The sequence below is a fragment of the Papio anubis genome, chromosome 10 (assembly GCF_008728515.1).
Source record: "Papio anubis isolate 15944 chromosome 10, Panubis1.0, whole genome shotgun sequence".
Lineage (NCBI taxonomy): Eukaryota > Metazoa > Chordata > Mammalia > Primates > Cercopithecidae > Papio > Papio anubis.
The window spans coordinates 16,883,857-16,896,718 of record NC_044985.1 but is presented as its reverse complement, the minus strand read 5'-3'; the positions used below and the strand labels follow the sequence as shown (position 1 = coordinate 16,896,718).

The 12,862-nt window shown below is 42.9% G+C and overlaps 1 long non-coding RNA gene across 1 annotated transcript; it reads left to right on the top strand.

Annotated features, from left to right (window-relative positions):
- The first annotated feature begins 2,892 nt into the window (after nucleotides 1-2,892).
- LOC110740848 lies at nucleotides 2,893-7,473 on the top strand. Its single transcript, XR_002516043.1, has 3 exons — nucleotides 2,893-3,081; nucleotides 4,325-4,952; nucleotides 6,991-7,473. It is a non-coding gene; the product is annotated as an uncharacterized LOC110740848 (long non-coding RNA).
- Nucleotides 7,474-12,862: the final 5,389 nt, after the last annotated feature.

The following is a 12,862-nucleotide window of genomic DNA, read 5'->3' as shown; positions in this document are numbered from 1 at the left end:
AGTCAGGGGCGGTGAAGAAATCTACTTGCTGCCTCCTGGTGTCTGGCCGCTCGAGTAATAGACATGGGAATCACCTGTGCAACTCCTGCCTGCTCAGCTCTCACACCTGCTTCACCATCACACCTATAACAGGGATATGGGGTTTTTCCTTACAGAAGTTTCCTTAAATGGCAAATGATAACATTTTCTGGCTCCCATGGATTGAATTGTGGTTCCCTCCCTCAAAATATAAGTTGAAGTCCTAACCCCTGGTACCTGTAAATATGACCTTATTTGGAAATAGGGACTCTGCAGATATAATCAAGTTAAGATGAAATCATTAGGGTGGGTACTAATCCAATACGACTGGTGCCTTTATAAGAAGAAGAAGGGAGACGTTAAAGACAAACATAAACAGAGGAAAGGCTATGTGAAGATAGACACACCAAGTAAGTTTTTGTTTGTTTGTTTGTTTGTTTGTTTGTTTTTACCAAAACAGGCTGTGGGCTGGGTTTGGCACATGGGCTGTTGTTAGTCATCCCCGACCCAGATTCTTCCCCTTAAGTAATGAAGTGCTCATTTCCTCAATACACCATCAATGGGAGGACTGGTGACTGCCAACTCTCAGTTGAGTCCCTCTCCAGTTTAGATGAAGAGAGCTGCTTCATCCAAAATCAGACACCCTCCTGAGGGCAGCCTGGATCCAGTGACTGGCAGAGCCTTAACTGAGGACAATCCGAAGAAGCCATCCCCACTCCCAGTGAGATCAACTGAGACCTTGGCTGTGATGTGGCCAATTCTGTCACTGCCTCTGCCTAATTCTTCATTCCCTACCGGTGTTGTCCCAAAGACACTCAACAAACTTCATGCACGGAGCCCAGTGCTTAAAATAAAAATTTCAGAAGGAGAGGGAAAATAGAAGACAGCTAATATTTGAAGGAATAATCAATAAAGACATCCCCCCCCAAAAAAGGAGGAAAAAACTAGAATGAAAGAGTCAGATAAATATTGCAAAGGATAATGAAAACCTCACTATTTTGACATCAGCTGAGTGTATTACAAACTCTACTGTAGCACAAACCACCTGGAATTAGTACAGATTCCATAAGGTAAGGGGCTCAGTCATCTCTGACTGTCCTGACTTCAGACACAAGCAGCAAGTTCAGGAGGCCCCAGGCTATCCACACTTCTGATTGACTGGCTACAAATTTCGAGGTTCCACAATACCCTCTGGTTCAATCATTTTTTAAAATGACTCACAGACCTGGAAAAGTGCTATACTTACGATTACAATTTTATTAAGCATACAGATCAGGAAGAGACAAATGAAAAGATGCATAGGATGAGATCTGGGAGGGTCCTATACACAAAACTTATGTGACCTTTCCCTGTGGAATCAGGACACATCACCCTTCCAGCACAGTGTTCACCAACTGGTGAAGCTCCACTGAGCTTGGTGTCTAGTTTTTACTAGGGTTTCATCGTATAGGTATGATTGACTAAACCACTGGGCACATGATTGAACCGACTCTCCGGGCACAACTCCCCTTCCTGGAGGTCAGGCTGGCTCAAAATCTTACCTTGTGGCTGGTCTTTCTGGTGACCAGCCCCTATCTTGAAGCTATGTATGGGCCCACCAGGAGTCACGTGGTGACCATAACAAACCCACTGTTATCACCCAGGAAACTCCATGAGTTTTAGAAGCTCCATACCAAGAACCCAGGACAAAGACCAAATTATTTATTATTCTTGAGGTGGGAGAAGCACTTGAGGTCAGGAGTTCAAGATTGGCCTGGCCAATATGGTGAAACTTCGTCTCTATTAAAAATACAAAAATTAGCTGGGCATAGTGTCATGCACCTGTAGTCCCAGCTACTCAGGAGGCTGAGACAGGAGAATAGCTTGGACCCAGGAGGCGGAGGTTGCAGTGAGCCAAGACCACACCACTGTACTCCAGCCTGTGTGACAGAGCAAGAGAGAAAGTTAAGATAGAAAAGAACCAGTTATCTACAAAGATCAAGAATCACCTTGATATCATACTTCTCATCAATACCACTAGAAAAAAGAAAACCTATGAGTAATATTTTCAAAATCTGGGAAGAAAATGACTTAAACCTTAGAATTTTCTGTATGTATATGTGCAAGTATTCAAATAATAAGTCATTTTAAAAAATAGTTCTGTGCCATTTTATCACATGTGTAGATTCATATAACACCACTGCTATCAAGATACAGAACTATTCCATTACCACAAGATCCCTCTCATATTACCACTTTATAGTTACACCCACCCTCCTTCTACTTCCCAGCCCTAATCTCTGGCAGCCACCCATCTGTTTTCTATCTCTATCATTTTGTCTTTTTAAGAATGCTATACCACTGACCCTTGAACAAAGTGGTGATTAGGGGCACCAACATCTCCTGCCCCCCACTCAGTTAAAAATCCATGTATAACTTTTGATTCCCCCAGAATTTAACGACTAATAGGCTACTATTGACCAAAAGCCTTACCAATAATGTAACAATCAATATGTACTTTTTACCTTATATGTTATATATACTATATGTATATGTTATATACTATATTCTTACAATAAAGTAGCTAGAATAAAAGAAACTGTTATTAAGAAAATCATAAGGGGGTGAGCGCAGTGGCTCACACTTGTTATCACAGCACTTTGGGAGGCCAAGGCAGGAGGATCACTTGAGGCCAGGACTTCAAGACCAGCCTGGGCAACATAGCAAGACCTCATTTCTACAAAAAGTAAAATAAGAAAATTAGCAGGGCATTGTGATGCATGACTGTGGTCATGGCTATTTGAGAGGCTGAGGTGAGAAGATCACTTGAGCCCGGCAGCTTGAGGCTTCAGTGAGCTATGATCACCTCACTGTACTCCAGTCTGGGTGACAGAACGAGACCCTATCTCTCTAAAAAAAGAAAAGAAAAGAAAATCCCATCATTTACTATTCATTAAGTGGAAGTGGATTACTATAAAGGTCTTCATCCTTGTGTTCAAGTTTTCAGTAGGCTGAAAAAAAGGAGAAAGAGGAAGGGTTGGTCTTGCTGTCTCGGAGTCGGCAGAAGTGAAAGAAAACCTGCGTGTAAGTGAACACACATAGTTCAAACCTGTGTTGTTCAAGGGATAACTGTATATGGAATAATATGGTATGTGACCTTTTGAAGTTGTCTTTTTCACTCAACACAACGTCCTTAAGATTTACTCAAGTTGTTGTGTGTGGGAATAGCCCATTTTTTTCATTGCTGAAAATGAATGCTATGGATGTATCCCCATTTGTTTAATCTATCATTAATCTACTTAAACAGCCATAAACCTATTGAAGGATGTTTTGGTTGGTCTCAGTTTTTGGCTGTTACAAATAAAACTGCTGTGAACATTTGTGTACAGGTTTTTATGTGGACATGTCTTTTCATTTACTTGAGTACAATTGCTGGACCATACGGTAAATGTATGGTTAGTGTTATAAGAAATTGCTGAACTACATTCCAAAGTTACTATACCATTTTACATGCCTACCAGCAAATGTATTTCTGGTAGGTAGTTTCTTCATACCCTCACTAACATCTGGTATTGTCACTATGTTTTATTTCAGCTACTCTAATACATGTGTAATGACACGTCATCGTGGTCTTAATTTGCATTTACCTAATGACTAGTGATGTTGAACATTTTTTCCTGTGCTCTTTTGCCATCCATATATCCTCCTTGATGTAATGTCTCTTCATGTATTTTGCTTATTTTCTAATCGAATTTAGAAATTTGTCTAGTTACAACATCATTTATATTGAGGACACCATGAAGATATTTTTAGACATTCAAGCTCTTACTTGATTTACCATAAAAAAGATTCTCTTTCTAAAGACTCTTGAAGAAAACATTCCAGCAAGAAGAAAACTTAATTCAAAACAAGCTATAAGAAATATGACAATGGAAGATGAATATAATTTAACAAGGTTTTTATTGAGTAAAACAGTGAAGTGCAAAAGAATAAATATATCCTTAAAATCTAGAGTGAGGGAGGCTTGAAGCTGGGGAAGATGCAATGGAAGGATTGTGGACTTGGATGTTGAATCCCCAGGAACTGGAGTTTAGATCCTAACTTCTTCTATTCACCAGCCATGCCACATTTTATGTACATGCAAGTCCCTGATGTGGTGCCCGGGGCATGGTGAACAAACATAAATTTTATTTGAGAAAACACATATAGTAGTCTCAACACTGTGGATGTCAGAGTAAGTGCAGTTTCAACATAAATATGAAAGTAATAAATTTGCCTTCATTTAAATCCTCTAACCCAGTCCATCCTTTCCCTCCCTCCATCCTAGTGAGTACATAACAAGGAGGTCTGCGCAAGAAGGCACAGTATTTGTAAGAGATGAAGCTGAGGAAGAAGTGGATAGAATTATCTCTTTCAGACTTGCTTATTCAAGGAAGACTTCCTCCTGGAGACACTAACAGTTATGACTACCTTTGAAGGCTAAAGAAGAAGAAGCTGGAAGGGAACTAACATTACAGGTGGTTCTAGGTGCTCATGTACAAGTACATATTCTCCTTTCCTTTTCCAATGATCCTCTGGGTTCTATATTATAACCTTCTCTGCAGAGCATATGGATGGGTAAAGATGAGCCAGGCAGCAATTCACTGAATTTTCCTGATTGTGAGGAGGAACTACAACAATGTGCCTAATGATGTACCTCTAAAAAGATTTAATTTTTATCTTATAGACACTGGGAAGTTTTCTGGGGAGGGTCCAATAGCTATATTGTCCAGGAATTGGTTTTAAACAAGGCAAGGAACTCATGGGGAGTTCCTCCCATGGGCTGCGTAAAGTTAGCTTGTCCTTATTACTCAGGAGTGACACCCCTCTGCCTGATGATGAGGCTATTTTCTGGCTATATGAAAGGCCATCTGTTGAAAAAGACTGAAGTTCTACAGCAGTCTCAGCTCAGCAAGGTGAATACCTTCAGCTCTAGTCCTTTATCTTCCCCCTCACCTTTTTCTACTTTACTCTTGAACTGTCCGTTAGAAAAGTTTCCTAATTGGAAGTGCTCTTCAAAACTCCGTTGATAACCAGGACAGGAATGTCTTGGCATTGTCACGGGTGTGTCAACAAAGGTATCTTGGGATAGGGAAAAAAAGCACAGGTTTGGAGCAAGATCACTCTGGATTTGAAATCCAGCTCCGCCACCTTATCTCAGGTTCTTAACGTCGGTGATCCTCAGTTTCCTCATATGTAAACTAGGAGTAATGCCTACCTCAGAGAGAGGAGGTGAGGATTCTTTGAGATAAGGTATATAATGCATAATAGTAGATGCAATGCATACTCCTTACTAAATAATGGTTTCTTTATTTTCCAAAAAGTGACAATGACTTCCCAATGACAGGGAGAGAAGCTGGGTTACAATTAGGGGACCTGAAAGCAGACACAGATGAGACATAGTGTCTGCCACACCCAAAAGCCCTTTCTAATCAAGGTGTTCAGGAAAGCAGCTCTATGTGATTCTTTGGGCATGGGAGGGTGGTCATTGAATAAACTGGGTATGCACAACGCTCATTTCTTAGCCTGGCCAAAGATCCTTGAGGCTTTCTACCCAACAGAGGATTAATAATGAGCCAAATCAAAATCTGAGCCAGGTTTCTGGAGCAGGAAATCAGCCAAAGCAGGAGACAAGTAGGGATGCCAAGTAACAGAGCCCATGTGAGCCATGAGAAAAAGACCAAATTCATCCTGAAAGACAGAAATCATTGCGAGAGCCACCCTGTTTCTTGACTAGCTTCCCAGATCCAAGAGCAGCTCAAGTGTTTCCTAGCCATAAGTCCTTTTTCTCTCAGTTGGCTAGAATCAGTCTGTTTCTTGGAACCAAGGAACCTTGTGTATACATTCTGTAATATACCTTAATAAAAAAGAATGTGGCCGGCCCTCCATATCCATGGGTTCCACATCTGTGGGTTCAATGAAGCAGACCAAAAATATTCAAAAAAATAAAAATGAAAAACTAACAATGCAACAATAAAAAATACAAACTTAAAAAATACAATATAACAACTATTTACATAGCATTTATGTTATATTACGCATTATACATAATCTAGAAATGGTTTAAAGCAGGGGTCCCCAGCCCCAAGGCCACAGACAGGTACTGGCCTGTGGCCTGTTAGGAAGCGGGCTGCACAGCAGGAGGTGAGCCCAGGGCAAGTAAGCGAGCGAGGCAAGCTTCATCTTCATTTACAGCCACTCCCCTTTGCTCACATTACCACCTGAGCTCTGCCTCCTGTCAGATCAGAAGTGGCATTAGATTCTCATAGGAGCATGAACCCTATTGTGAACTGTGCATGTGAGGGATCCAGGATGTGTGCTCCTTATGAGAATCTAATGCCTGATGATCTGTCACTGTCTCCCATCACCCCCAGGTGGGATGGACCATCTATCTAGTTGCTGGAAAACAAGCTCAGGGCTCCTACTGATTCTACTTTAGGATGAGTTGTATAATTACTTCGTTATATATTACAATGTAATAATAATAGAAAAAAGTACACAATAAATGTAATGCTCTTGAATCATTTCAAAACCATCGCCCCACTCCAGTGCATGGAAAAATTGTCTTTCATGAAACCAGTCCCTGGTGTCAAAAAAACTGGGGATCACTGATTTAAAGTATACAGAAGGATGTGCTTAGGTTAGAGACAAATATTACACCATTTATATGAGGGACTTGAGCATCCTCAGATCTTGGTGTCTGAGGGAGGTCCTGGAAACAATCTCCCACAGATACCAAGAAATGACTATATAGACTTTACTCTCCTCTTTGAGAAAAATGTGGGTACATTTTGGACTGAGCCATTACTAACTATCCACAGAGGTACATGAGAAAAATGACGTGAGACCATCTCAAACATCACCCAAAAGAAAACATACTTCCAAAGAGCAATGATATGATTCACTTTATACAGAGACACTGAGTGTTTACCAGGTTCTTTCTCTTCTACACAGCACGTGAATCTCCTTCCTAGTTCCTGGACTCCACCATGCAGTCTTGGTGGGGGGCAGGGCACAGCTAGTCACAACACAGAGATCTCTCTTCTTACCTTCTGGCATTGAGGGTGTGCACATGTGACTTCAGCTCAGCCAAGTGAAGGCTTCTATAAGGATTCTAAACCATAAATGAATGACAGATATACATGAGTACATATCAATGATTGGCAGTGACAGCCATACATCGCAATGGTAACTGCATTGACTGCCAGGGGGAGGTTATGATGGGAAAAGGGACTCAGAAGCAATGGCTGGTAAGTGAGGGGTGTACAGAAGTACATGAGGGATATAGATGGGGATGTTCAACAGTAGTGGGGCATATAGTAGGAGGTACTCAAGAGTAATGAGAGGTGTGGCTCACGCCTGTAATCTCAACACTTTGGGAGGCTGAGGCGAGTGGATCACGGGGTGAGGAGTTCGAGACAAGCCTAACCAACGTGGTGAAACCCCATCTCTATTAAAAATACAAAAATTAGTCAGGCGTGGTGGCATGCACCTGTAATCCCAGCTACTCAGGAGGCTGAGGCAGGAGAGTCACTTGAACCCAGGAAGTGGGGGTTGCAGTGAGCTAAGATCATGCCACTGTACTCCAGCCTGGGCAATAGAGCGAAACTCCATCACACACACACACAAAATAGTAGTGTGAGTATATGGGGGGTTCTCAGGAGCAGTGAGTATATGGGGGGTGCTCAGGAGCAGTGGGGGTCATAGTGGGAGGATGTTCAGAGCTGTTAGGGGTACAGTGGTGTGGTTTTAGGAGTGGTCAGGGTACCATGGAGAGTGTTCAAATCAGTGCAGGGTACAGTGGCAGTGTTCAGAAGCAGTGAGGGAGGGGTGTGCTCGAGACATGAGGGGTGTTCAGGAGCAGTGGGGGAAATAGTAGGGGGATGTTCCGGCGCAGTGAGGGATACAAGAAGGTGTTTTCAGGAGTAGTCAGGGCACAGTGGAGGTGTTCGGGAACAGTGGGGGTGTTCAGGGACAGTGGTGGTTATGGCAGTGGGGTGTTCAGTGGTAGTGTGGGTTTGCAGTGGAAGGTGCTCAAGAGAAGCGGGAAGTACTCTGGGGGTTGTTTAGGAGCAACTGGAAGTACAGTGGGAGGTGATCAGGAGCAGGGTGGGGGCACAGCAGGACGTGATCAGAAGCAGAGGGTGGACACAGTGGGAGGTGATCAGGAGCTGGGGGTATCCAGTGGGGGTCTCTGGAGCAGTGGGGAGTACAGGGGGTTGTTCAGGAGCAGTGGGGTATAATGGGGGTGTTCAGAAGCAACAGGGGGTGTGGCAGGACAGTGGGGAGGGTGCTCCGGAGCAAGGGGGGAATGCAGTAAATTCTATTTGCTAGAGCAAGCACATTAATAGAGGCCTCAGACATATTATCTCTAATGCTTTCAACGGTTCTGCATGATTTTCCAGCAGTGTGCTGGTAAACTGACTCCCAGAAAAACCCGAATTTGTAGCGTTGTTGATTTTTGCCATACAAATATTCCCACCATAGTGAATTTCAAACCATCCACATGACTTCACTGGAGCTTCCTATGTGATGCCACTGAATGTAGAGTTAGGAAGAGATTCTAACAATTGGCTGGTGTGAGCCGGCTCCAACCCTCCACTGTTTATTTCCCTGTAACAGATGATGTGTCAGAATCTCAAAGAATCTCCTTGGGATGGCTTCATTGGCAGAATATAAAACCTGACTGCCTTTCCTTTAAAAAATAAGGAACACTTAATGTTGCACATAAAAAGAAGGCTGGAAGAATCTCACTTCCAAGACTCATTCATGTCACTCCCAATATTCATCTTCAAAACCTTAGTTCCTTCTCTCTTTTCTTCTGCCATCCCAGGGTGCCAGCTTAGCACTCCTAATAGAGACAGCTGTCTCCGTTCCAGGTACCCAGCCTAGAAAAGACAATATCCAACAAGAAGAAGAAAAGAGATAGTTTCTTCTTAGGTATCTTTTTAACAAAAAAGAAAATCAGATTTTAATACAGTTTTACCATCTCTGCATATTTCACTGGGCTCAAGGAGCACACATACCACAGCTCACACCCAGAGAAAGTGGGATTTTCTTTCTCTGCACAGGAAGGAAAATATTCTTTGCTTGCATAGTTATTTTCACCAATGTCGCCTGGCCTTCCAGCAGTATTTTAAATGTCCCTAGTCTCAGACACATGGAGACTTGTGGTATGAAGGGTAAGGAGACCTACCACCTGTCCTTTTTATCACTAGCCACCACATGACTTCTCTCTCAATTGTAGGATGGAGAGAGTATTGCATCTTTTTTTTTTTTTTTTTTTTCAGAAGGAGTCTCACTCTGTCTCCCCAGGCTGGAATGCAGTGGTGCATTCTCAGCTCATTGCAGCCTCCACCTCCTGGGTTCATGTGATTCTCCTGCATCAGCCTCCTGAGTAGCTGGGATTACAGGTGTGTGCCGCCACCACACTTCGCTAATTTGTTTATTTTTTTAGTAGAGACAGGGTTTTACCATGTTGACCAGAGTGGTCTCCAACTCCTGATCTCAAGTGATCCACCTGCCTTGGCCTCTCAAAGTACTGGGATTACAGGTGTGAGCCACCACACCCAGTCAGGTATTACATTCTATGACTTCGTATTTCTGAACTTAAACCTCTCCTAGGATCTTAAAAAGTTAAGTCAGGATCATGGAAAGTGAAATAATGAATGTAATGCCCCCAGCCCAGTGTTAGAAGTTGACCAAATCTTACTTTCTTTCCTCTCTCTTCCCCTCCCTATCCTTCCCCAGTTCTGTGAAATATCCGCATTTTCTTTTTTTTTTCTTTTAAAGTACAAGAGTAAAACAAAACAAAAAATAAGCCTTTCCTGAAAATATAATGCATTATGAAGGAGAATATGGCGCTTGTGAGCTGCGGAGGAAACCTCCGATCACCACTGACACTCTTTGCTTTCCTGCCTTTGCTTAACTGCTGGTTGCGACTGTTAATAAGGAAGCTCCAGAGAGTTGAGCTGCTTCCTTTGCTGCTAATGATAGAAATAACATCTCCAATTTGATGTGACAGGATTGCAGAGTGCCACCGGGCACGTGCGCCATTCTTGTCACTTCCAGGCTCCTAAAAACACTCCGTGACAATCGGCCTTGTCAGCAGATTCTACCTTGTCCCGTTTGTCGGGGTGGCCTGCCTGTGCATCCAGCCATCGCCAGCTCCCTGGCAGGCCTCTTCCTGGGCACTGCAAAGGAGACAACACTGACAACTGAATGGAAAAAGTCATGTTTGAAGACAAGGTTTCTGGGATTGAGGCAGTGCCATAGTCACTTTGACACCCGGTGACCTTGGGCTTAGGAAACAGCTGCCATTGCTAAGCACATACTACAAATGATTGTAAATATCCTCAATCACCATAAGTAAAGTTACAACCATCACACAGGTGTGAAGGCCCAGGGATGTCCCATGTGTGCCCACAGCCACCCTGCCAGCCCAGGACTGGATTCAGATCTGCCCCACAGTAAAGTCAACTCTCCATTGCTCTCCCAGTTTAATCCTAGCGTGAGACCTTGAGGGGAGAGATGAGTGTACCAAGAGCTTTATGGGGGTCATCAGCCAACAGTCAACTGGGGCACCACAGGAATGCATGAGGCATCTCAGGGAGAAGGTCCAGAGAGAAAAGCAGAAGCCCAAAGCCTGAAGATGGGATTTACTGGTCACAGGAGAAAGGATCTAGGGAATACAGATGGACTAGAAGAGAGGTGAGAAAGGCTCAGAGAAGAGAGTTATGGTCCACCCTTGTTTTGATATTTCAAATGAGGAGTGGGGGATGATGGAATGATTTGTCCACTATGGTCAAGTAGTTTCAGCTAAGTGCTAATTTCATGAACTTACAAACTGACATGCCTCCAGGGCCCAGGCAGGTGAGCATCACCAAAGGATGTAACTGGCAAAAAACAATAAGGAGGGGAGGGGACTGCAGAGAACCTCTACCTGTCCAAAAGGAGCATCCAGCACTCAAGTCCAGCTGACTTCAGCCAAGTCTCACAATTGTTTCAGAGGGAGCTGGAACTCTCTGTTTGTCTTTTTCTATTCTTTCTATTTTTTTCTTTGAGAAAGAGTCTTGCTCTGTCACCCAGGCTGGAGTGCAGTGGCATGATCTTGGCTCACTGCAACCTCCGCCTCCCAGGTTCAAGTGATTCTCCTGCCTCAGCCTCCCGAGTAGCTGGAATTACAAGTGCCCACCACTGCGCTTAGCTAATTTTTTTAGTAGAGACGGGGTTTCGCCATGTTGGGCAGGCCGGTCTCGAACTCCTGACCTCAGGTGATCTGCCTGCCTCGGCCTCCCAAAGTGTTGGGATTACAGGCATGAGCCACCACGGCTGGCCTCTGAGTTTTTCATGTTCTGCCAACAAGGCAGTTCAATAGCTTGGAAGCAGCCTGCAGGCCACAAGTTTGCTGGCTCTGCCTTACCAGAAACCTTTGTACCCTCAGGAAATGTAAACACCAGCTCTAACATTGCACAGGTGCTGAGGAGTCCCAAGCCTAAGGCTAAACACTAGTTTTCCATATATACCTTTTAAATTAAAGTATGCATGTGCTGTTTCTGTATTGTGATCTGATTTGGCAAAGCAGAACTTTGTGCTGGAAGTAATGAGTGTTAAATCATGACTCTACCAGAGAAAAATGGCACTAATGAGGGTGGATGTTTGGATGAAGGTCAAAGGCAACACTGCAATTGCAGGTTGGTGCCAAAGGCTGGAAATAGGGCATTTTGAACAACTTTGTGATCAAGGGGTTTGCTAGAAAGGACAAAACATGGGTAACAATCAGTACCATGTACAGTGGGACTTTCATTTTTTTTCTCTCTCGTCTTTCTTTCTTAATAGGTGTGTGTTGGGGTAGAACAACAACTTGACGCTTTTTGAACTAGTCAGAATTAAAACACACACACACACACACACACACATACACACACAGAAGACCACAACCTAATCTAAAGACAGTCGTCCCTTAGTAAGCCATGGGAGCATGATTAAAACCCTCAGCAAAATCAGCATAGAAGGGGTATACCTCAATGTAATAAAAACCATGTATGACAAACCCACAGCCAACATCATACTGAATGGCAAAAAGTTGAAAGCATTTCCTCTGAGAACTGGAAGAAAACAAGGACGCCCACTTTCACCACTTCTATTCAACGTAGTACTGGAAGTCCTAGCCAGAGTGATCAGAGAAGAGAAAGAAATAAAGGGCATCCAAACCAGTAAAGAGGAAGTCAAACTGTTGTTGTTTGCTGATGATATGATTGCATACCTAGGAAACCCTAAAGACACCTCCAAAAAGCTCCCAGAACTGATAAATGAATTCAGTAAAGTTTCAGGATACAAAATTAATGTACATGAATCAGCAGCTCTGCTATATATCAACAGAGACCAAGCTGAGAATCAAATCAAGAACTCAACCCCTTTTACAATAGGTGCAAAGAATAAAATAAAATAAAATAAAATAAAATAAAATAAATAAAATAAAATACTTAGGAGTATATCTAGCCAAGGAGGTGAAAGACCTCTACAAGGAAAACAATGAAACACTGCTGAAAGAAATCATAGACAAAACAAACAAATGGAAACACATCCCATGCTCACAGATAGGTAGAACCAATACTGTGAAAATGACCATACCACCAAAAGCAATCTACAAATCAATGCAATTCCCTTCAAAATGCCACCAGTGTTCTTCACAGAACTAGAAAAAACAATCGTAAGATTCACACGGAACCAAAAAAGAGCCTGCATAGCCAAAGCAAGATTAATCAAAAAGAACAAATCTGGAGATATAATATTACCTGATTTGAAAGTATCCTATAAGGCCATA